General features: G+C 41.0%; 1 protein-coding gene across 3 annotated transcripts in view; it reads right to left on the bottom strand.

Moving 5' to 3' along the window:
* Positions 1-26,571, bottom strand: part of LOC107509365 — a 951,183-nt gene that overhangs the window by 615,403 nt on the left and 309,209 nt on the right. The window contains exon 4 of one of the 3 annotated variants that reach the window (XM_036232014.1): positions 10,909-11,075. The exons of 1 other annotated variant lie outside the window; for it this stretch is intronic. The gene's annotated coding sequence lies outside the window, so the exon portion shown is untranslated. Of the gene's footprint in view, positions 1-10,908; positions 11,083-26,571 lie in introns of those variants that run through there. One more of the 3 variants, XM_036232010.1, reaches the window with a different exon arrangement.

Below are 26,571 nucleotides of genomic sequence, written 5' to 3'. Positions count from 1 at the left end.
GGGGTGAGCAGGGGCTCAGTAGAGGCAGGCCAGTGAAAAATTACAAAAAGTGGGAAGTGGAGTGGGTCCAGGGTTTGCCAGCTGAAGTGAGGCTCCTGCCCATCTATGGGGTTTGGGGAGCAAGGCCTTGCCCTCGAGTGCTGGTTAGAACAGGTACATTCTACTGGCAGCTTTGAGTTTTCTCAGGCAGATGCTTTAAGTTAGGCTGGGGTCACCCTAGAGGTATGGCCTTGAGTTAGAAGCTATGTTAGTGTTTGCTCAGCTCTTTATAGGTCAAGACTGGGGCCTGGAGGAGGAAAGACTCAGAGGAGCCTGGCTAGAGTTTAGTGAAGGAGAGACTTGTTTTCAGGATCTCAAGGGCCTGGTCTGCTTTGCTTTGTCTAGAGAATTCTGGCTCCAAATTTTAGACCACGGATTAAAGTTAGAAACCAAACAAAAGTGTGTTTAGCGTTCTCGGTGTAGGTGTAGCTAATGTAGAGTTGGTCATTAAGGAGAACTTTGGAGAAAGTGAAGAATTCAGTTCAAACCATGACAAAAACGGGGAAACTCCACTCAAAGGAATATGCTTTGCTGACTGATACGCAGCCTGCTTCTCACGCACGGGCCTTACACGGGAGAGGGGTTCCTGTTTGTGGGAACACTAACAAGGAAATACACACCCATACCTTAAGGTGTAAGAGGCCTGTCTGGAGAACCCCCGGAGCCAAATAGGTTTGGACAGAAAATAGAGGCGAAGTCTGGGTGTTTCTCCAGGCTGCTGGTATTCATTATTCTTCCCACAAAGAGTTTGCAGCCCACAGATTAACATTTCATATTCCATATGCTTGAACATTTTCGAGTGCTATTAAGAATGCCCATAGAAAATGTGGGTCACACTCACGACTGAGCCTACACTTGCCAGGCCAAAATTTCGAAACCTCGGTTCTATTTTTGTGAGCTAAACTTTTGCAGGTGGTAAGGTGGGAGATGCAAATATCACAATGTGAATATGAGCCAATTAACCGACAACCACATTTTATGAGGTTGCAACTACCTAATTGTTTTGTGTCTGCAGCTAATTATTTCTGGGAGATGTTTCTGCATATAGAAAAGGAGTCCGCTATTAGAAATGAGTGTACAGCAAAACAAAAGTTCTCCTCTAAGCACATCAAGGGCAGGGATCACATCTTCTGTATGCTTTCCAAACTTCCGCAAATCGCTTTGGGCCCATGGATTCTAAACGGATATGAATATGCTAATGGCGGCACGATTCTCAAGTTCGACGAACAAATCGAGTTGCTGGCTGCAGTGAATAACAGCCAAGGTAGAAAATATCAACGAAATTCTAATCGGCTGGCATTTCTTTTAACTCATTGACTCCTATTGTCTCAGACGCGAAGAACTTTTGGGCGGAAAAGGAACATGGAGGTCATCTATTCCAAGAACGTTATCTTTACATTTGGAACTTATGGCCCCAGTACATTACGCGACCTTCTCAAAGACTCGTGATGCTGTCAGGCCTAGCTTCCGAATTTCACAATCCCTAATGCTGTGCTCCTCCCAACAGACCCGACACTTCCTAGTCCTTCTTTAAGGTATCAGAGGTCACACATGTCAAGGGAAAAACGTGTCTCTTAAACCCACGCATGCCAGGCCTAAGGGAATGCCAACAAATTAATTTTATTCCAGGCGGCTGAACTAGTTCTTATAAATTGGTCTGTCCAGACGAAGCAGTGGGCAAAGCATGCGGTTTTATGCAGATAGATTTTATTTTTGTTATTATTGCAGCTGCTCATTGATATTTTAATGCAAGTTTTTATTGAGCTATGCCCCGAGGCTTTTTAAATTGAGGGTTCAATTATTTCTAAAATCTAATAATTAAGTAAATTAATGAGCCTAGTCAGAAATCTGGCAACCTGACTATGAGGATTAGACACGACAAATATTAGAAGGAGGGGAGCTTTTTTGCTCTTTACAGGAAGATCTTTTAAAATCGTTGAGACTGTGTGTTTATAGACATGAATGAATCCTGACACCGAGGTCCACGAAGAAGCCAGGACACAAATTTGGGTTAGAAACAGAGCTTTACAGCAGATGGGAGCAAGCAGGGCAGACCTTGTCATCTAAATCGTCCCTGCCCCCCTTGCCAAAGCCCTTCCGAGTTTCAGGAAGTGTAGCCTCCAGAAATACGGAAGAGCATTACTGTGTTCACGTCCCTTCATTTTAAAGCGAACGAATTGATAAATCATGATGAGTTCGGAAGTCAGTGACCATCATGGCCACTTGAAAGCCATCAGATGAAGGCCAAGTTAAGAAAACCAGGAATGCTGACTTGGGGAAGGCTGCTTACAAGAGCCCACGATGGATTTCCTGAAATACTTTAAGCGAGAACCGTACTAACACTGAGTGACCCTGGACAACACACCTAGGAGACTCAGCTTTTGGTCCCAGACACTCGTCCTTGTCACTGTTTTGTCCTTGAGGTAGAGACCCCGTCCTCACCCCCAGGCTGTCCTTTGGAGAGAGGCTACTTCTCTCTGACCATCCAACCCCCAGAGTTTCCACTTAAATGTCTCTATAAATGAGGATTTTTGCTTAGACCCCAGATCCTGTGCAGGGGGTTTTGTAACTGGCATAGTCTTCCATTCTGTCACAGGACTGGCTTGGCTTTGTGTCCTCACGGTCGCCTCCTAAATACCACCCATCCCAGGGTCCCCCAAGCTACTTCTCACCGACTACTGGATTCTCTGGGCTGCCTATTTTGTCTGATTCATACTTGGAGATGGCCAGGCTCCTGGACAGGGTGTGACATACTTGTATATAGTGTCTTAACGCTACGGCTGCCTATCTGCAGGGATTTTGGTTTTAAGACGAGAACTCCAGCATGGTATTTTTATATCCTTCTCCGCTCTGTGGCCCACCCCACGATCGTACAGTATCTTCGCACAGTAGAGAGGTGCAGAAACGGATTCGAAAGCCTTGGGTGACTTGCCTGAGACCCCACGGCGAGTCAAGGCCGCGCCCGGAGCGCCCAGGGCGATCTGACGGCCAAGCCCAGGCTATTCTCAGCGTCATGCCCGCCTCTCGCTGCTCCGCACTCCAGGTTACGGTTCATTTTCACACAAAGACAGCGAAAACTACAATCGGACTCTTTATGAAGTATGGTCTGGTGTAGTCCAGGTGTGTTCACTATTCACACAGGACATAATTATAAAAACCAGTGTTCCAGGACCTTCTGAAGTTTAAAGGCTCTTACAGCCTTTACTTAATTCATTACAGAACAAAGGATGTTTTGTCCTAGAGATTCCAGTTGAATAAAGCTAACGAAATGAATTTTTTTTTTTTTTTTCCATAAGCAAACCCCATGATGAAACATGGAGAGAAGGCAAGGCCTTGAAGACGGAGTGAGAAAAACTAAGAAGTACGTTCGGACACACAATAGACTGCGGGCGGGACTGGCCTCTGGCTTTCTCTGCAGCTCTCCGGCCAGTCACGCTGGACCCCGCTCTGAATTCTGCAGACCCCGTTGCCCTCTGGGCTCCTTCGATAGCTGTGATGGGTGAGCTACCGTGAACGTTATGCGGGACAAGGGAGGGCGGACGACAACAGACGTGGAGTGTCACGCAGCTGAAGGAGAGGGTTTCGGTGTAGTTGAGGAAAGAGCCAGACTGGAAGAGAGAGTGAGATGAACTGAGAAGGCTGTGACCTTCAAGTCGGGTGACTCTCGATCAGCTGCATGAGGGGGGCCGCGCTGCTTGTTGAACTTGCTGTGAGCCCCAGCTGCTTCTCTCGTGAAATGGGAATAATTATCTCATCGGGTTTGATATCAGCTTAAATAAAATAACATTACATAAAGTGTCTTGCATAAAAAGGCGTTCAATCGAGAGGTCCTATTTTCTATGCTGCTGGCCACAATAAAATATGTCTTTTTCAAATCAATAGGCGCTAGAGGAAAGAAACCATGCCATCCAAATTTTTCTCCTTGCAGGATAGGAGGATGACCTGGCTGCATTTTTAGGTTTCAGTATTGCCTCTGCTCTTAGTAGGAGAAGTGATGTTCCTTCCTGTCATCCACATCATACATGCCCTTCCTGCTGTCATATGATCTACTGCACAGTCCCCAACCTCTTCGGCACCAGGGACCAGTGCTCCTCTGAGACGCTAATGCCTGATGATCTGAGGTGGAGCTGAGGCGGTGATGCTGGTGCTGGGGAGCACCTGCAGATATAGGTGAAGTTTGCTCACTCGCCCGCCACTCACCTCCTGCTGTGCGGCCCAGTTCCTAACAGGCCACGGACTGGTACCAGCCCACAGCCTGAGGGTTGGGAACCTCTGGTCTATAGGGAATAATTACCACCCTCGTGGCTTTTTTCATATTTGATATGCTGAGGGTACATAATAAAGATTTGACAAAGGAGTCGGTATCTAAGAAATTGACAAAATTATGTGTTTGCTAGGGTTACCTAGGTAAATGTATCAGTGTACATTTGACAGGTAAAACTGGCCATTGACTATTTTGTATCAGCCATTGCTTAATTTTATTGTCAAAGTATAATGCGAGTGGAGGAAAGTTCTGAGTAAAAATGTCAGTGTTTGATGAGGACAACTAATAGATAGTAGGTGTCATACTCTGATGGTAAACTGAGATGACCACTTTGGGAAACTTTTCATCAGTATCTACGATGACTGAAAATACACATCCTTCGTGAACTCACAACCCTAATCCTGACATTTCTCCCAACGGAAATACATAAATATGTTTCCCTAAGAGCCATGTTCATGCTAGCACTGTATATAATTAGACCCAAATGTAAATAACCCCAAGATTAGCAACAACGGAATGATTACCCAGCAATTAAAAAATAATACTGAGAACATACTGCTGAGTGCAGGAGCATCAGAGTGTCTCCAAACATAACCCTGAGCAAAAGGAGCCAGACCCCCAAAATTACATACCATGAGTCAGTTTAGAGAAAGTTCAAGAACAGACAAAACTAATCTAGGGTTAGTCAGGGAAGCAGCAGCTTTCAAGGGCTTAATGACTGATCGATTAACAAAGATTTCTAGAGAGCTAGTCATGTTCTGGACCAATGTCATACTTCGGTATGCATGTGGACCTCCTTGGTGGTCTTGCTGAAATGCAGATTTAGATTCACTGGGTCTGGGTTTGACCGAAGAGTCTTTATTTCCAAGAAGCTCCTGGATAATGCCAGCAAGGCTGCGAGCACGTGGCTCACACTCTGAGTAGCGAAGTTTGACATCTTCTTCCAAATGGTGGCTACGCAGGTTTATTTGTAAAATTCCATCACACTCTGTTTATGATCCATGCACTTTCCATATATGTTATATTTCAATGAAAAGGTCTACTTAAAACAAATGCCTCTTGGAATGGGAGCCTGAAGTAAAATTTTTAGCTGCAGTTTGTTCAATGACAGAGATAGAACTCACGAGAGTTCTATTCAGAGCTAGAAAAAATGACCTTGGACACTTTCGACCTTTCTGCCCCTCTATTCTCAGCTTAGATTCTAAGAAGAGAGTATCCAGTTGGCCCGACTTAGAGGTTCTGCCCATTCGCTAAGGGAGGGCAGGGTGCCCGGTTAACATAGTCTCATCAGACTTCATCTCAAGTGGGTGAACTATTTTCCAGAAGGTAGCTAGGAGATGCTTTCAAAAAGATGGTCAGATAGATGCTGACTAAGCCAAATCATTTGAGTGGAGGAGTTGATCAGAAGAAAGATTCGTGGAGGCGGCCTTCTAACTTCATAGGCAGCCCTATTTCTCCTCTCTGTCATTACTCCAGTAACTTTTCCAAGCTCGCTCCCCTCTCTGAGCTCAAGTCTGTGATAAAGTTGTATGTGTGTGTGTGCGCATGTGTGCGTGCGTGCGTGTGTGTGTGTGTGTGTAATGGCAAGGGAGGAGGAGGTCACCTCATAGGCCAGCATTTATACAGAATAGTGAAACACACAGAATTGCTACCGCTTAACTGATTTACTATAGTGTTTTAATACTTTTGAGTGCAATTCTGGAGAGAGCTTAGGGGGTAAAAACAATAAATAAACTATCCTACTAGCGGTAAGAGAAAGGCTTCATTATCACTATGATTGGTTCTAAAGGCAAGAGTTAGGTCTTGTGTCAACTCAAATTGCTAGTAGGGCTTTTTCTTTATTTAGCCCCTCTAGCAGAAGTCAGTTGCAGCTAGAGTCATGTTGCGTTTCTTAAAACTCCTGGGTAATAACAGAATCTAGTTGTTAACCTGCACTGTTAGTTATCCCAGAAGTTATTAATTTGTAGTAATGGTCAACTGCCCATTTCCCACCCCTTAGGAAACTCAGGGAAGTGTTTTGGACCCATCTGGGTAGAAAGCACAGCATCGGCATAAGATCATTATCATCCGTGACACATTCAGGTCATGTTTCTTCCACATTTTGTTAGTTTCAATGAACCAGGGACTGCTAATGAATGATTTCCATTGGATAATTTTGTTTTTTCTGTTTCGAGTTTCAAGTTGCCTGTCTGGGTTTCATTAGCATTGCAGTGATTTACCCAAGAGGGCTTTGTTTCTTAACTTGATTGGGAAAGGGACATTGGGAGGGTGGATGCTTTTGCCGGAAAGGCGATTTTTTTTTTTTTAACCCCATGGTGATTATATATGCGTGTGGAAGAAGTCTGAGGAGTACAGTTTTCATTTGCAGTTGACTTTATCTTCTTCAAATTGTGGTGTGTTTAAGTTTCTGCAAACACATTTTCCAGTTGGACCCTGACATCATCAGAATTTTATTACTCAGAGAAAATGACTGCCATGAAGGGAAGGCAGAAGTATTTAAGTGACATATTGGAAAAGTGTCTAAAGTCTCAAGGGCAGAGAGGAAACACCAATTTTCAAAATTAAGTTCTTTTAGTTTGTTTCTGTATTCTTCTTTAGTTTGTTTTTGTTTTTTTTTTTTTAGAACTCTACTACTTAGCTCATTTTGGCATGTTCTATTTCTTCTTTGTTTTATGGCAATAATTTCACAGGTGTAAATAGTTCAAAACAGGAACAAGGTATTTCATCAAGTTTGCAGAATACAACGTATAGTATCAGATGTTCTTCTCTCTGGATTAATTTGTACTTTTCGCTGCCCAATGTCACAACTTCTTTCTTAAGAGAACTATTTGACGGGATGTGGAGATGCATCTTCAGGTGAACTAGCCCTTCGCGTCCCTCCTGCTTCTCGGATCATGGATTCATCACCTCCTCGGAAGACCAAAGCCTGGCTCAGTGTCAGCACTGCCAGACTCGGGGACTCGGATTCTACGTCTTGGTGGAGCACAAGTTCGTGGGATGGGATGCTGTGACGTCAGTTGTCTTATAAAAGCCTGGCGTGTTCCCAGGTGAGGAATCACGGCTCTTCTGTCAACAGACTATTCGCATCTTTTGCCCACTTGTTAAATTAGGTGAATCTGTCTTTTGTTGATCGGAAGGATATCAAATGGCAAATAACATATGAAAAGGGATTCGATGGCTCCAGTTAATACCCCAGAGGAGTGAGCGGTGTTGGGGGAGTCACGCGGTGGTCACCTTAACTTACTTATTGGTTACGTGAAGCTTCTCAGGGTGAGGTTCTAAGGTTTTCTGGTTTGGCACAGTCAGCGGTGACATGTGGGGACACCGGACTACCTCCCCAAACACATGTAAATCAAGAAAGTATAAAAAAATGCAATTAAGTAAAATTATTTTTCACATATATTTTGAAAAAGCTATTTTTCAAAATATTTAAAAGATCTCTAAGATTAATAGATAAGATACAAATGAAAATAAGATGTCAACAAATAAAACATTTTAAATAAAACTGGACATGTTTAGTTTGTTTTTGGAAAACTTGATTGCATCCTATTAAATATTTTTAAAGCTAAAACTATTTGCCACTCTCCCAGGCACTGCCTACATTGTTGTCATTGGAAAAAAAAAAAGGGTAATGCCCTTGGAGTTTCTAGAAGTCTATGATGGTCCTAAGAGGTCACCCCCCACCCAGTGAACGTGCTCTTTATAATCTCCTTCCACTGAATTGTGTGCAGAAACAGTGACTATGATGGGTGTCCCATTATAAAGTAAAAGCAATTTTGCTGACATAATTAAGGTCCCTAATCAGCTGACTTTGAGTCCCTTCCAATGGGAGTTTAATGAGCCCTCAAGGAAACAAGGAGCCACGGCAGATTCTCTTTCATCGGCCTTAAAGAAATAAGTCACCATGAGTCCTACAGCCACAATGAACTGAATTCTGTCAACATGTCAAAGAAGCTCAGAAGAAGACCTGGAGCTCCAGGTGGGAACCCAGCTTTGGCTGACACCTTGCTTTCAGCCCAGTGACTCTGAGTAGAGAGCCTGGGTGAATCCTGGCCAGATCGCTAATCTACAGATTGAGGTCATAAATGGGGGTTGTTTTTTGGCAACTAACTTTGTGGTGGTCCATGCTACAGCAGCATTAGAAAAGTAACGCAATCTTTATGCATATTCAAATGTACTGTAATCAAAGAGTCCCTAGGTAATCTTTTCAATAACATACAAAGCAGGGTGGTCATCCGCATTTATCTGTGGTTTCTCACCTACAGAGAGTAATCGCCATTTTTTCCCTATGACTATGACACGTCATTGAAAAGATCACACAGAAAATGCAGGCGAGCTCTGAGTCCCCTGCCGGGCACAGGGGGAATGGTCGAAAACGGGGTGCTGTCACTGCCGAGCCAAGGCCTGGTTAATGGCCACAGACAAAGCATCTCAGAACTGCTAGAGACCGTGGCCGTCAGTGACCTCTCAGCTCCCACTGGTCAGAGGAAGAGCCAGCCACCTGTTTGGGTGGCGACCGCTGAAACCTGCGGCCGGCGCATGGTGGACGCACGTCCATCACCACCCTGGACTTCTCCCCACTGAGAAGGTGGCGGAACGAAAAGGAAAGATGGCTGTGCTCAGAGTCCTTTGCTCGGATAGTCTCCTGCGACCTAACGGTGCTGCGGGGGAAAGTTCGAAAGGGCCGTACATGTCATATCTCACCATCACATATGACCTTCATTTAATCATCTGTAATGTCCCTGTGGCTAACTGGGGGGAGGAACAAGGTGCTTTTTTTTTTTTTTTTTGGGCGGGGGGGGGGGGAGACATTCCCAGAAAGATTTAAGCTTTAGGCTTTTCAAGTGAGGAATGGGGAAGCATTGCAATGACAGAAAAACTGCATTTATGGCATTGTCGCAAGTTGCTAAAAAAATATCTCCTTATGGGCGGAGAAGATAATTTCCACCTAGGGCAAATTAAGACAGTAAAACTGCATTATTATTATATTATCATTATTATTATTAAGAGCTGATTTTTCCCATAGATGTGAAAACTAAAACACACACACACATCCACGTCCGGCTTATTCTTTTGTGAGAAGTGTCGGTTTCTGAAAATGCTGGTCCCCCCCACCCCCCACCCCCCACCCCCACTGAATGAGGATGAGATGGGTTTGAGCTGCGTTTGGCACGTAGATCCCACTCTGATGCTGCCAGGGACCACGCTCAGGGAAATGAGAGGAACAGAATATACGCTTTATCTAAATTCTCTGAGAGCGTCTTAGCTTCTAGAATTCCAAATATTAGAGATGACTTTGAACTACTTTGGTTTTTTTTTTCCCCCTATTTGGGCATATATGGAAAGAAATGGGGGTAAAGAGATGTTATTTCAAGTTTTAAAATGTAACAATTTTAGAAATCTTCCTAAGTGAACAAACCTCTCCAGAATTCTCCCACCGCTGGCAATTTTGCTAATTATATAACTTAGGAAAGGGGCACCAGGCCCCTCGCCTACACGCACTGGGAAGAGAGAGAAATAAATGCCATCTTACAATAAATAGTGTCATATTTTTTTTTAAAAATCTGCATCTTATTACCTTGATCTATACAGAAAGAAAGCATTTCCCATTGAAGTGGCCAATCCGTGAACTTCGACATTCTTTTTTTTAATAACTTAAGTGTATGACACCTCGAGTCAATATCCCTCTATACACGTGAGCACGGACATTATGTTTTTTCTGTGTTTTCTGTGAGTGCGTGGTATATGTAAAAAGCATAGCAGGAGCTTTCTGGAAACACACGAGAAGGGTTAACTTCTACACTCTGCTTTGTTCAGCGCTCTAAGCTTTAAGACAAATATCTCTTTGTTTTTCTTCTTTAATATCCAATTCCAAGCTCGCTAGGGACAGAGGTTAGGACTCCACAAAACTCACTTTGTCTCGGCTAGAGCCACAACACAAGTAAGACATACAACAAACTTTTCATGCTTAATTTTTGTCTTCATACTTCAGAAGACACCTGCCCGGGGGCCTTGGGACTAATGGGCTACAGAAGGCCCGGGTCATCGTTCAGGCTCAGCCGCCCCCATGTGATGTCCACTGGAAGGTCGGTGCCTCCGGAATCGCTCACTTGTCTGAGCCTGCCTGCCACGCAGCTTTCTTTTGCCGACTTGAAAGTCTCCTTGCCACCCCCTCCCTGCCTCCTGCCTCCAACGCCTCTTAAGAGAGAAAGAAGGAATGACCTTTGTGGGTTAGACGACCCTACATCAAGGTGAATTCTTGATAACCAGCTCTGTGCCCCCTTATACCTTGTAAACATGCTAATTAAAAGGAAAGGGGCTTTGAAGATCAAGGAGGAAAAAAATTCTGAGAACAGGGCCAGCGGTGTCGGCCACATCTCTTCCCGGTTACTTCTCAAACGGTTTTGCGAGCTTGCTTCCGAGAGGCCCTCTGACATGATAGTGTGATGACATGCACCCTCTCGGCATCTAGACTTTTGAAACTGGCCGCGATAACAAAAGCAGACAACACGGACACTCTCGATGTCAAAGAAAAGGCCAAAGTGCGACTTTTCCTCAGCACCGCCTGTCACACCGTATAACCCAGAGTGCTGTTTCTCACTTACCCACAGTGGGATTCTCGCCGAGCATCTCTTGAACTTTGCCTCTTCATGTGATTGAAAATTCTGTTCTTTGCAAGGTGTATGCAAGGTAAATACATATTGCTTGGTTGGCAAGGTCATGCTCACATGCTGCGTATAACCGTGGTCCTCCTTGACGGCCCCGGCAAAACCTGTAAAATGGGTTTACACGGGCTAAATCCCCACTTCCCAGGCAGCTACCAGCTTTAGCAGAGCAAATTTTCTTGGATCACACAAGTAGCCTGAAAACAAATTCCACCTAAACCACTTGTTTGGAAAGTCTATGAATTTTATGCATTTATTTCTGTATTCATTTTTTTAAAAAAATCAGGACCAGGACATTATCCAAGTGAAATTGAAAGACCAAGTTCAAGGGGGAAAGATATGGAGGTTGTGGAATCTCACATGTCTATTAAAGAGTTAATTTGGCCATGAGCTTGCCGGGGAAAAAGGAGATAAGAGCAGGGCAGTCAGGGGGTTCCCACATGCCTGTGCCTCAGAATCCTATGGAACTGTTCAAAAATGAGATTCTTGGACTGCTCCCCAGATTTGCTCAGCCAACATCTCCAGAACGGAACCTGACACGTCTGTACTTTTCCTAAGCTCCCCAAGTGAACCTGATACCCAGCCCGTTCTGGAAATCACTGGGACAAATGATTTTTTCTTTGTAAATAAGGAATATGATACCAGTTCCTCAAGAGAAGTGGAATATTCCAGAACTTTTATGATGACTCACCTGACTCATTTCACACAGCACAAAATGATATGGGCCAAGGTACAGTCAATAAGTTCACTATAAGTTTACTAAATGTGTTTTCAGATCCTTTGAATAAAATTGAGCTCATTAAGCCAAAATACAAATGAGAAAAATAATTTTACAGGGGTAACACCAATAGGACTTAGAAGCCTGGGTGATAGATTGCAGATTTTTAAAACGAAGATTGTCTTTAGGATAATCTGAACATTTTTCAGGTTCCAAAGAACTGTCCCCATTAATATAATTGTTCTTGAGGAAACAGTTCTAAAAGTTCAGTTATCTATAGATGAATTTCACTTATCATCATAATTATACACACTATTACAACAGCAGAACATGGACCTGGTAGGGGAAAAAAAAAATCCACTAAACCGGAAGGGGTCCTACTTTCTTCCGAAGTAATTTCTCCCACTGAATCCAGTCCTTTCCAAAGGCAACCGTATTATTAATCCTTATCTATTCTTAGCTCTTCCAGTGCCCTCTAGCCCCAGCTCTGATGGATGGTCATAGAAATATGTGGCTCACCAATCTTAGACATTAATGGTTGACTCTCACAAGGAAAGGAAAGGAAAGGAAAGGAAAGGAAAGGAAAGGAAAGGAAAGGAAAGGAAAGGAAAGGAAAGGAAAGGAAAGGAAAGGAAAGGAAAGGAAAGGAAACTTGCTTAAAATATCTCCCTTCCATACCCCATCAACATTTGACAGGTAGATCAAAATGCCGTTTTTAGTCCCTTTGTTGGTTATTTTATCATTTTAAGTGGTGTTCCTGAACAGTCTCGTTCATGTTCTGTTATTCGTTAAGGCATCTCTTTGCTTCTCTCCATGTAAGAGGGATTCTGCTGCTCCAATCTTTCCTTCCTGCATTCTTCCCCAACGTCCTCCCTGCTCTCCACACCTTTCGAGTGTTGTCTATAGGCTGATTCTAACATTTGAAAACCTAACACATTACAATATAGAAATGTCGTCCACTGCAGAACCAACAGGATGCTACCGTTACATTTTCTTTCCTACGGGCTCATTTTCACGATGCCCACACAAGCGCATGATGCCCCCCATTTCGAGGCTGATAGTATTCTCTCTGCTTAAACTCCTGCTATGCAAAATCCTCATAATCGTGCCATTTTATGGTTTGCTTCGCAATCGTCCCAAGATATTCTTTGTACGACCTTGTTACTTTTAAGTCTCTGACTGTCCTTTTGTTTTATTTTTGGGAAGGGTGCCTCTTTAACTTCCATTTTTGTATCCTTTCTACCTATTACCTAGATTTCATTCTTTTCTTTATCTAGGGACCCACTAATTTCATATTTTATTTTTTAGTCAGTCGCTTTTTTAGGCAGCTATGATTCAGGAAATTATGTCCAGAAACTTCTCCTGAGATGCTGCTACTACTTCTTTTATCACACGCTCTCCTCATTCATTAATATTCACTCTTATTTTCCTGAAGTATGTCAAGTAACATTGTCGAGGATACATAAAAAGTAAATTTTGTAAATCCTTAAAGATCTGAAAAAAATCTGTGTTTTGCAAATCTTCTACACATAAAATTGAGTTTCTAAATGAAATGGATAGTGAAAAAATGTTATTTTTAATAAAAATATGATCCCACATTTCTCTCTAAAAATTCAGAGCATTTCGTCTATTAGTGATGAAGAAAATTGATAGATATTTTAAAGTAATATTGCCCATTAAATCCCCATGACCAAATGAAATCATAGAACATTCTTTAACCATTCAAGGAAAAAACAGTTCTGATGCTCTTAACTGACCAAAGGCGTGGGAAAAAAGGAAAATATCCAAATTATTTTTATAGACCTAGGATAACACCCTAAGCTTATACAGCACTAGAGAAATTGAAATACATTTTACTTTTGAGTACTGATGTAAAACTTTAATAAATAACTAGCAAATAAAATTCAGCTGGGTATTAAAGAATTAAATATTCTAACCAAGTGAGGTTCATCCCTATGAATTCAAAATATAAAATGCGACATCTCCAAAGGTCAAAGGAGAGCATTATTTATGAATATCGCAGTGGATGTGGGAAAACATTTGACTACATTAAACATCCATTTTTGATTAAAATTTATTTTAATTAAATAGAACCAAATTATGTAGTATTATATCTAAAGAAATTAATATGTAAATTTATATACATAAAGAAAATACATAAATATTATATATTCATATGTCAGTAGAACTGGACAAATGAAAGAAATAGCAGATACATATAATGGGAATATGAATATAAAAGTATCATGATTTTATATGATATTGTAAACATCTAAAAATTTCAGGAGAATCATCAGAAATTACTATAAATAATTCAGAATTTAGTAATGAGGTCAGTTGCAAAATTAAGAATAAAAATGATTTTTTTTAATGTAGAAGTAACTATTAAAAATATAGTGGAAGGAAACAAATGATATAAAGCAGAAGTCAGCAAACTTTTTCAATAAAGGACCAGATGGCAAATATTTTAAGCCTCGCAGATTATATGGTATCTACTACAACTACTTAACCTAAGCAGCCATAGATGATATGTAACCAAACGAGTGTGGCTATTAAGAACTGTTTCATTTTTAAACTCATCTTTCTATTTTTAAAGTTTTAATAAATGTTTTGTTCTTCTTCTAATATCCAGGAGAACAAGAGCATACTTTGGAAATAGTTTGAAACAACTTTTGGCTTTCTCTAAATTGTCAAATACGTGGACTTCCTTTGCCACGAATGCAAGTAGTGCACTAAATAAAACCTAGAATTAACATGTTCACAAAAGTGAAATCCTAAACTGGCTACTAGAACTAAGTACTGTTGGCCCTGGGTCACTACACCCCCTTCCATATTAATATATGTTCTGATGGGGAAAAAAAGGGCTCTGTTTTAGATTAAATTTGAGAATGTGTATTACCCAAACTTACTTAATAATATTTTTCTCCTTTATTAACAATTTGGGAATTATAGTCTTAGAGAAATTAAATAAATTTTACCAGGCATTCCTTGGGCCATTGGTTCTGAACTATATATAATATAGTTTTTGTTATTATTGTTATTCTTATTGTTGTTATTTAAGTGCTACTGTGGGTAAAAATTGAATAGATGCCCATGATAGCCTTCATTTTTTCTCCTTTGTTTACAAAAGCTAGCCGGTGGTGAAAAAGTTACTTCCTTCATTAACACTTCTTAAACGCCACTCTACATTTCTTCCATGAATTAAAAAGAACAATACTACAGCTTCTAGTTCTAAAGGGCAGAGAAGTATCAGGGTGACCAGAATCAGGGGTAATGTCACCGGACAAGCCATAGCTCGTTTGTGCAGACACTTTCTTTTGCAGTTTGTCAGGAAAAAAAAAAAAAATCATACTGCAAACAAATGAAAACGCTTGCCTTCTTCCTGCCTTGCGTGATGATGAAATGAGGAGACCTCAGCGTCTGCGCCTGGATTTTTGTGGGGGTGGGAGTTGTGGGGGGGAGGGTTAGGGGCAGCCTAGAATCCCCTGCAGGGTGAGCACCAGCTGCGGGAGAGACGGCTGACTTCCAGAGCCGCCCCTGCACGCTGCGTGGCCTTTGACACCATCACCTCTCTTCCTGGTACTTGCTCAGCCCCCCCCCCCCCACCATCCACCCACCCCCCACTTTTATTTCTTCACGGCCTCTGAAAATGCAACGGAGAATAGAAATGTGGCGAGACCTGCCTCCAGCACCTATGCCCTCCAGTTCTAAGCTGACAAAAATGTCAAGAAACTGACAGTAAAATATGCGAAACGAAAACCCCGCACACAGGAGCCGGCCCCCAGACTGTTTGGCGCTTTTGCCACACTGGGTCACGGCGTTCGAACAGAAATAACAGTGGTGGGTTTCATTATCTCTAGCATCACTTGTTAAATTTTACACTATGTGAGTGATATATCAAGGATATCAAAGGGGAAGCTGGAGACGGGGCAGATGAGCCCATGGACAGATGGACTCCACATTGCACTGATGGAAGGATCTGTGCCACTCTTGGTGGAAAGACTGTGTGCTCTACCTTTGTGGCTTTATGTCGGGCGACGGGGCTGGGGAATAGGGCAAGAGCATGGCGACCACCTTATCTGCCCGCACGAGTCCCGCAATATCGTCGAGAAGTTGAAATACATACGTTTATGTTATCGGCCCACCTGGCATCGGCTGGCCCAGTTAATTTCCCCGAACGCTTTCAGGATTTGTTCAATAGGATTCTAAATGGTCCGAAGCACATGGTCTTCCCGAAATGAAAGAGAACCTTTGAGAAGTCGTGAATAATGACCGTCACTGTCTTCTGGGCTCCTAATGGTATTGTAGAATTTCATCTGTACAACTGTCTTACGAGTCTTACAAAATGAGTTGTTGCTGCTGTTTTGTTATGTTTTGTTTTTCCTTTTCTCCTTTTTTTTTTTTTTTTTCTTTTTCACCTTCCCATCATTGATGGAAGAGGAACCTAAGGCTCAGGGGAGAGTGGCTTTCTCAAAATCAGAGTTGTTGACAAAACTAGAATTTAAATCTGCAATCGTCTCATCCCAGACGGACCTCTTGAGCCAAACTGCCCTCATTGAAAGAAATGAGTATATTCAACTTCTTTAATAAACACACTTAACAGCTGCCATTTTTAACGGTGAGTGCAATGTGGGGCACTTTGTATGTAAGAGCCGTAGATAGTCTCTATAAATTTAAAATTGCATTAAGCCTTGTCCTTCTTTACAAATTGAGACATGCCATAAATGTGCTATATTTCTTTATCTTTAATAGACTGAGAAACCAAGGCACATGAGAATGAAATGTCCTGCTTGGTTTAAACTAATAACCACAGCACTCTTGCAAAAATAGGAAGCAGCATCCATAGAAAATGACTCCTTAGAAGAATTGGGTTTATCCCCGAAGACATCGGGCATCATGGATGTGTGTATAATTGATGGTTTTAAAGTGCGGTTGAGGTACCCCACTTATCTTGGGGTACACACAACTTACGTGCACGTTAAGTTAGGAACTCATGTTGTGAGAGAGAGAGAGAGAGAGAGAGAGAGAGAGAGAGAGAGAGAGAGAGAGAGAGAGAAGATTCAAAATAAGAGGAGGGAGTAGAAAGCACACAGGACTCAATTGCCCTTGAAATTTGCATGCAGCATTTGCCACAGGCAATTAATCTGCATGCAGAAGAAAGAGAGACCCCTGTACTCTTAGGTGACTCACTCCAGGCATCCGGCACGTCACCGGCAAAGCCAGGAGAAGAACCAGGGTGTGTGGCTCCCTGTCCTCTGCTCTGCCCAACAACCTTCCTCGTCCTGGCAGGCAATGGGGCCATCTGCACACCTCCAGTGCGATCACAGCTATAAAGAGAGTCATAAAACTGCCATTGGAACCCAAATGTCATATCAGTGGAAATGTCTAAAGCCTATAAGAGGTCCAGTGATAACCCCTTAATGTTTAAATAGGCCCCTGGGGGGAGAGAGAGAGACATGGCTTCTCCTGAAAGTTGGCCACCATGGGCTTGAGAAAAAGCCAGAACCCCCCAGGGTCCAGCAACCCCCCACGGCTCATGGCGCTCTCTCGCAAATTTTATTATTACTTTAAAAGCGGATTGTGGGCAAGAAAGAATAACAGCTTTAATTCAATTTGCATATGAATAGAAGGATGTGTGCAGGTATTGGAAACACGCTTCTCATTAAAATAAGAGACGCAGAACAAAGAGCGCCTGATTGGGAGTCTGTGTGAGGTGAGGATGCTCTCGTGGATTCGAGCTCTGGTTCAAAGTGTCCCCAAGAGGCTGTGACCACTTCCCTGAAAACTTTTCAAAACATTATTTTTAACAGTTCTACTTCTTCCCTCATTTAAATGATTCCGCTTTGCATTTTATGTAAATAGAAGGTATGTATTAATTGTGAGAGAGGGGAGTGTAAATAACTTTTATTTTGGAGTTGAGCCTCTGCTGTCTTGATTTGGGGCTGTCAGTGATGAATAGAAACAATATTTAAAATCCAATATGATGAATATATTTGCTTATATGCTTCTTATGGGTCACATCTTATTCCACTGACTGGTCTATAAGGAAAACAAAAAGACAAAAACAAACACACAGAAAGGTTTTCTATATATCGTCCCTTAGAGGAAGTCACTATATTAATACTTCTGCCTATCCAGAAATCTGAACCCCCAGGTTTTCTGCTAGAAATAGAAGAATGATTTACAGTGAGAAACATTTTATGCCTTCACTTTCTATCTGTATCAGAAGCTAAATATAAATAATAGAAGATTGATTTGTAATTAGTCCAGGGAAGAAGTCCTGTTGCTTCCAATAACTTTCAACACCATTTACTAATCTCAGCATTCTTTCAGCCGAAGTCTTGTGCACCTGATTTTGGTCAGGAGTCTGACAGCAGGTTCACCACTGTCAATTTCTCTCTCTTCACTATTTTTTCTTTCCAAAATTTGCAGTTATTACAGAATCTGTGTTTCCCATTTCAACAGCTGGATGCGTTTCAGAGGTCTTTCACTTCTAAAACTGTGTTTACAATTTTCATACAGCCTTCTGTTTCTTTCAACATGCAACTAGTATATTACATAGCCTTAGCTGAGTTTCACTAATCCTTTGAAAAAATGTCTTAGACTAATTCTCCTCTTTTCCTTATCATCAATTCCTTGTTTTCCTTGGTAGCCTGTGTGTGGCATCATTTATGTGGATATTGAAAACCATGTATATTAGGTGTTTAATAAGTGTATATTCACATAGGCTTATAGGAGGCCTCAAGAAAAAGTGAAATGGTAAGGAGGAAAACAAAAATTTAAATCTATTTCTCCTACTAACTACATTTTCTTAAATGATACTAACCAAGCAGAGACACCATTATTTTAAGTTGACTTGATGAGTTACTTAGGTTAGAAGTTAAGAATATAGCTTTGACTTTCTATAGATGTTGTTTCTGATTCTGCCACCTGCCAACCATGGGATTTTATGGAAGATCAATCTCTCCACGCCACAGTGTCCTCCCATATTAAATAGAGACATGCCTAGTACTCATTCCTATGCTAGTATGAGCACATAGAATGCTTACTACAATACAGTAGGATCTCGTTATGTGTTATACACCAATATTGTTATTATTATTTGTTGTAGTAGTAGTAGCAGTACTAATAGAGATGCTCAGCCTTAAACACACATACTCAGAAACTGAAAACAAATTCTAAGAAACTAGCCCAGCCCAATCTAGTACCAATAACCCAGGGTACAGTACTCATTAGGTCGGAGGCACCCTGTGTTTTTTGTCTCTTGTTCAATTCTCATATTATCCCAAACGTGACCTTTCATGAACTTCTCTTCCGCTTAATTTAATCAGGGTCGCTTTCTGCCGTTTGAACTGAAGAGGCCTTACTGATGCAGATGAGAGAACCCAGATAGTACCTTTATCTCTCTGAAATCACTACATTCTTCGTATAAAGTTGATCGAAAAATCTATCGTCACTTCGGTGGCAGAATACTATTTGGGCGATCTGAAACGGTATAGCTTTCAATGCACAGTTTGCATCCTCTAAAAAATTATAACTCACTGTGTCCCTATGATAATAATGCCTCCTGGCCAATGCCATCCAATGACCAACCCAGTTGGTGGAACAGAATCAAGTGAATCGGTCACTCAGCTGCCTCGGCCATTTCTATCAATCTAGAAGTGTCATTCAATGTACCTCTGTGGTCACAGCTGTGAAGAGCCACGTTCTGGGCCTACATGTGGATGGGCTGCATTTTGAAACGATGGAGTTGATATATAAAATCTCGCGTTCCAACCATTGTAACCACAGGTGGTGATAAGACCTTCTATGGAAGATAAGGTTTCGCATCTGTATCAGAGGTGTTTTTCTGCATACGTGTCATTCAGGAGCGCTGACATAGCCGCATAGGATCACCTTTTAATGCCCTGGATTGTGTAAAAAAAGGGGAAGTGGACTCTTTGAAGAAAACGAATCTTCCAGGCTCATCAGACTCTTCATCTCATCAACAGACAGAATTGTCCATGTCAGAAATTTGAAATGTGCAAATCTTCTGATGCTCTTTCATCTTTTGAGCCTGCTTCCTAATTTGTCACCTCGGGAATGGCCGTCCTAACTCTACTGATGAAAGGGAACTTGCACAGCCTGTAAACTCAATGAGCCATTAAATAGGTGACAATAATCTTGATAGAAGTTTGGAATATTTAATTAGTGCAAAAAATACTCTTTGCCGGCACGCTCAATTACTTTCATGGATACTCCCCAAAATATCGACCAACTATTCTGCATGCCTATGAAACGCTTTGGAAGACACTTAAGACTGAAAAAAGAGAGACTATTTCATCTATTAATTGAGGACTTGACATGCTCATGCATGTCCTGTAATAAAGTTTCAAAGTGAATTTAGTTTAGATCCTTGAGATATTTTTAAAGGTGACATTTCTATCCTTAAGGCATTATCTGTTGTGGTTATTTGTTCTTGTGTTTTTAAATTCAATCTTCCTTTGAAATTGGTTTTTCTTCCTTTTCTTTTAAATTTAGTTCTAATGGTGATCTGTCCCCACATATTTTTAACAGACACATATCATTCTAAGGGATAAATTATCACAATTTAATTAACCACTTTCATATTTTTTGGATAATTATGTTGCATCTAATTCTTCTCTCTTAAATAGGAAATATGTGTTGAAAATAGTTTTTAGTGTGGGTTTTTGAGTAAAGTTTTGGAAGTATAATTATTAGATTAATAAATATGAAGATCTTTTAAAAAGAGGCTTAAAACATGCTACTGGATATGTAGTAACCCCAAAACACAATAATTTTGCACATACCAATGGGATATCACTTAAGGACAAAAACTGCATGAAAATTACATTTAAAAAGTTTGACTTTGCTACTAATCATTTTTCGGTGCTCACGTTGACATTGGTGTTCTGAGACAGGTCTAGTAGTAATGGGGTATAAAGTAAATAAGTAAGTGATATCTTAGTCCTATCGTCCTAAGTGATCTTGAAAATCAGAATTCTCAATATGCGGAAAGAAAATACAAGAGGTTAACTAAAAACGATATTGTCTGAATTTGAATAGGCAATATTAGTATAAACTCATGTGCGTTTTAATCTTAAAAAACACACTTTGTCACTGAAAAGGCATAGAAACATTCATCGATCCAGGAGCAATGAGCACTCCTAGCCCCCAAATTATCTTTTTTAACTGTAGTTATTTACTCAGAGGAACCAGTTCTCCTTGAAGGAATGACTGATTCCACAACAGTGACAGGCAATACACAAGACCATCCTAGGACATCTCGACACTCTAGAGGACAAAGAAACTATTGAAGACAACCAGAGTTATGTCCAAGTAACTCAGGAGCCAATGCGCAAAGATTCCTTTTGCAAAAGACGAAGAGATGTGACTCATTAAGAATAACTACAATAAATGTAAACACATGAAATATGTTGGAATTTTTGACTTCATAATGATGCTACATGAAGTTATCATTGCAATATACTGGACAGCCATCTCATTTTTTGAAGACTGGTTAGTGACAGGAATGAATTAAGCGTTTATATAGCCTCTCCTATAAAATCTATAGCACCAAGATAACCCGATATGAGATAAGGAGAAATAATTATTTGTGGAGGCATTCCAACTAATAAGTGAAGAAGAAAATGGCAGAATATTTCCACTGATGAACCTACGAGACTATGTATTAAGCATCTTTGGCTGTTAACACTACAAGATGATAGATAATTGGATTGTATGTGGTTTCTGATGGCACAATGAAAAATCTATTATGAAAGTGTTGACAGAGAGAGAGGGAGGGAAGGGAAGGGAAGGGAAGGGATGGGAAGAGGAGAAGTAAGAAAAAAAGGAAGGAAGGAAGGAAGGAAGGAAGGAAGGAAGGAAGGAAGGAAGGAAGGAAGGAACTTGAACTTGGCCAATACTCCAAATCTAACCAATTTACAGGATATACACAGAACAAAGTAATATGCTAAACTCTATGACAAGTATTTAATCAGAAAAATATAGTAGTGATGCCTTCCTCAAATTTCATGGGTGAAAAAAAGGCAAAGAGAGAGGGACAGGCAGTGACTATTTTCAATGCATTACATTATTGGGATTTTCATTTTTTAAAAAATAGCTAAACATTTTTGACATGATTTTCATAAAATAATTATAAATTTGAACGCTGCCTGTATATTTGAGAATAGTAAGGTATTGTGTTTAAAATTACTTTAGCCACGATAACTGTGTAACGGTTATGTTAAAACCACCCTTATCTGTTAAATATACTTATTGAAATACTTATGGTTGAAATAACACAATGTCTAGGATTTGTTTCGAAATAGTCTGAGAGGTGTCAATTAGGGGGGAGTGAGGATGTAGGTCACTGGCTGGTGATTTGTAAAACTGACTGATGGGAACCAGCGGTCTATGATGCAATTTCATCTATTTTTGGTGTTTGGAAAAAAATAGCAGTATAAGCCTAACATTTAGTAACGTGTAGGTAAATCTAGAGGAAAGAGAAAAATGTGAGGGCGGCTGCTTCTGGGAAGAGGGGCGGAGGTAATGAGAAGTGAATCAAGAAACTACTATTTTTTTACTTTTTGCCATTCAGTGTTTTTTGATTTATAAAAGCATGTGCACATATCGCTTTGTCAAAAATGTAAATAAATATGATAAAATGGTTTTTGACTTACCAGTTCTAAAAATTTATCCTGCAGATCTTACATAAGTAATAAAATTTTTAAAAAATATCCAAAATATATAAAGAAGTTCACTAAAGTGTAGTTTTAAGAATACATAATTGGAATGGCCATGACTAGGGGATTCAGCTAATGTGGTTAAAAATAAGGATGTTCCACAACATACACTGATCTAGGAAGAGCTCGGTATACACTGTGAAGTGAAAAACGAAGTTATTAAGCAATATAAAGCAATATGCAATAGCATATTTTATTTTTGATTCTAATAGTGGTAATATTCTACAATAAATCTATTTACTTTCAAGATACTGCAAATGCTATTTGCTAGTATATTTACTCTTAATTTGAGGCATCGTCATAGTAACTATTCTTATCAGTGGTTTTAGCACTAGATTTTGAGTTCTCAATGGGCAGGGATTATGCACACCTGATGTGCTATTTGGCACTTTCTGAGGATTTTGTGCAAAGAAATATATAAATAATTTTAGCACATGCATTGAAAGGATAGAGAAATGTCTTAACAATTGTTATTAAGAGAGAATATTAAAACTTGTTACTTTATGCACATCTTTTCTTCTTTTTTTATATAAGGATCACATATTTCTTGTATAATCAGAGAAATAAAGCAAGGTAAAGAAGAAACAGAGATGGAAAACTACCAGCGAAATCCTAAAAATATGCATAGCTTTCAGCACCATCTGGAACCAAAATATTTTTACCAATGTTCATTGAACCGATAATTCTTTCTTGACCAAAATGTGAATAAAATGTGTAACTTCCTATAAAGTTACTTTGAGATCACTGCCAAATAGCAGCCTATTGCACAATTGAGTGTTTGTTTATTTTCTTCCCATAGTATTATTTGCAGAGCGAGTAGAAAGGAGTTCAGTGCTGAGTGGAAAGGAAATTCCAGCCAGTAGTTTCTCAGAATGACTTTTATTCTGATGGATATTTTTTAATGAACCTGATTTATGTGAAGGTTGTGCTGTTAGAAGAAAAGTTCACAAAAATACCACGCATGATTGATCTCGAGACTGCGCCCCCATCCAAACACAACACGCAACAGCCGTCAAATACACGTTTTATGGGCTTTTGTCTGTTTTGCAATAACACCGGAAAACATTCTTTAATTAAAATTTAAAACCGTAACTGATTAATTTTCTGTGTAAACAATCCGTGTAAACATGGAATGTCAGCATTTTAAGGCTGCGCGAGGATAAATTTTGCTTTCCTAGAATAGGGATTCTGGGAAGGACTTTGGCACAAGCTAAAGGGGAGAAGGGTCTGGAGCCCTAGCATGTTCTGTAACCATGCCCCCCCCCCCCCCCACACACTCCTGTCCTCTTAGCTGAGGCCAGTCAGGGCTCAGGAAAATGTCCCATGCTGTGTGACAGTGTTGGCAAGGGCCTGTTGCCACCACTCCATATCTCTTGATTCACTAGCTGCAAATGGCTAAAGGGCTTCAAAAAACCTGTTCTGTAGCTGGACCTGCTGCTGCCTTATGGGTGCGGCAAAGGAGCCACTCCTCGAATGTGGCCACCGGCGCGGCTGCACCCAGTTTAGACCGAACCCTCCCTTTTGCATTTTGCAGTTAAACATAATCTCCAGTTTTGACCAGAGCCACAAAGCAACCTCTCTCCTCCTCAGCAACGAAGTTTTACAATTTACTTATTTAAATTGGCTTCGAGTATACAGTACATTGGTTAGACATCTATATAATTCATAAAATGATCTCCCCAATTGCTCCCTCCCTCCCTCCCCTGGCCCTCCACCTAGCCATCGTGTTAATGCTGATTGCATTCACTCTGCCTGTTCTTTCTTAGAAATGGAGGGGAGGCTTTAAAATGTTACTTAAAGTACTCTTAAATGACTTTTCAAGGAAACACGGAAAAATGTTGCTAAGAAAATGGGAGAGTGCGTTCAAAGTAAAAATCTAAAAATCTCTGCTTAGATATTCATTTAAGAGATGAAATAAAAATGCCCGTAATCAAGTTATTAGACATTTATAGTCTCACCCATACTAAATTACATTTACCTTTGTTTTTCTAGAGTCTAGAAAAAGATCCAGAATTAAAGTTCTCTAAGCTCGTCCGGGTGGCAAACTTGAGTTTCCATCTCGAATACGGTTCTGCTGCTTTGACTTCCCTTTAAACCCTTCGCTAACTGATTCAAATCAATTCTCCACGACAAATATCCACCATGAGGTGAGGTGGGGTTTAAACCATTCAAAAAATACTTTCACACGTCTGGACCCTGCTTCATTCCCACTGAACTTATCTCACTTTTATTGTGCACTGAAACTTTTTTTTTAAATTCCACGCTAATTAATCATATTATTGTTACGACAGAAAAAAGAAGAAATGTGAAGAAACGTTCCTAAAAAAAAAAAAAAATTTTCAGCCTTTTAGCCTGTCCCCCGTAGAGGTTACATACTGGTACACCATTTAAAACTATGTGTGTATTTGTGAAGGGATTTATTAGTTAATTCTTCTATGTCATTCATTAATAAAGTATGAAATGCCTAATTTAATAATTTATGCTCTTAATAGTATAGAAGATAAAAAAAAATTGTATCTATTTTAGAAAGGCTATAGAGACCGAACGTGCATTGGTAAGCTCTGTGTACAAAGAGAAAGGAAGCCATATTTATAGAACACCTACTGGAAGATTTGTATGTGTCATCTCATGTAAGTTTAACATGGCTGTGCCATTGTGAGGTGGCGGAATTGAAATTTTATGATGTTAGAGAATTTGGCATGGGACCCAAACACAAGATGAGATTTGAGTATTTAAACCCAAGTGTGGTTGCCTTTAAGCCCAAGTGCTTTCTGCTTTGTGGATGCTGCAGTCACTCGAGCAAAGGGATGACATGTGTCTTGACCCAAATCTAGAGGAAGATCAGACATGGACCTTCGGGTAAGAGAAAAGAGCAGCGACCTAGGAAGTTAGAACGGGGGCCACGATTAGGGGTCACAGAGTTGAGTTCGAACGAGGGTAGGTGAAAAGCCGATCGGGGCCACACAGGGCTAGACCTTCTCACCAGGCAAGGAAGTACCCACATGACCGAACTTTCTTGGTCATGTAGCACGGCCACCACCACAGGGCTACACGAAATCCCACCCTCTGCCTTGTTCCTACCTAGAACAGCAACAGGTTCCTAACTAGAGCTTCTCTAAAACTCAGCGCGTTGCCGACAACATTGACAGTACTGCTCTGACAATGAGCTTGAGCATCTTGCTGGAAGGCATGGTACCCTCGGATGACCCTCATTCATTCGGCAAACCATTTCAAAAACCACCTCTACCAAAGGACATCGGAGATCATTATGATTATGTTCCTCTTTCGGATGAGGAAATGAACTACATGGAGCTTAATCTCAAAGAGTCGGGCCAACTGTCCTCACAAACACATCTGGAGTTGGCCAGAGTTCACGTACGGAGTTTGGCCCGGGGAGTGTGTGGTCCTGCATTGGAGCAGTAGGCTGTATGTGCCGAGCTGTCTTTCAAAGAGGCGAGATAACGTTTAAGGTTGGACAGATCAAGCTCTTCATCTTGGCTGCACCATTTTCCAGGCACGTGACCTTAGATAAAGCCGGAAAGCGTGATAGTACCTGCCCCATGGAGTAATTGTGCAGATTAAGGGAAATAATGCGTGTGAAGTGTTTTAACACCGCGATGGGCATATTTACGACTTAATAAATATTGGGCATGGCTAGTGTCGGCATGAAGGTTATCCGTTCCCAAATTCCTGGAACAGTTTGTCCTTCTGAACTTGTGTCCTCGGCAGTGTGCAAACACAACTGACAGCCCCGCCCCAGCCCCCGACCACAAAGGCTGGGGGAATGAATTAATATGTTCTCTATGAAATTTTCGAGCCATGGGCGAGACGTTGAGAAAAAAAAAAATAGCTGGTATTTTGTTCTTTTTCTCACTTTGTTCCTACGAAGCCCTCCCCACCCCCGCCCTGGCCCCCTGAGTCACAGGCGCGCACACGGCATCATATTTCTTTATGTTGAGCTGGAAGGGGTGTTCGTGTCGATAAGAAGCCTTCCTCCCACCCCACTTTGTCTGCCCTGCACTTAGGAACCAAGGTTGAGTTCAAACAGGGGTCAGAGAGATAAAAGCCCGAGGCTTAACCGCCGATTCACTAGACTGGTGCCTAAAACTTCCGTCATTTATTTATTGCCATTAGCGAGGA

Source organism: Rousettus aegyptiacus, unplaced genomic scaffold (assembly GCF_014176215.1).
Source record: "Rousettus aegyptiacus isolate mRouAeg1 unplaced genomic scaffold, mRouAeg1.p scaffold_m13_p_14, whole genome shotgun sequence".
Classification (NCBI taxonomy): Eukaryota; Metazoa; Chordata; class Mammalia; order Chiroptera; family Pteropodidae; genus Rousettus; species Rousettus aegyptiacus.
The sequence above is the reverse complement of the archived record's forward strand: the minus strand, read 5'-3'. Positions and strand labels throughout refer to the sequence as shown.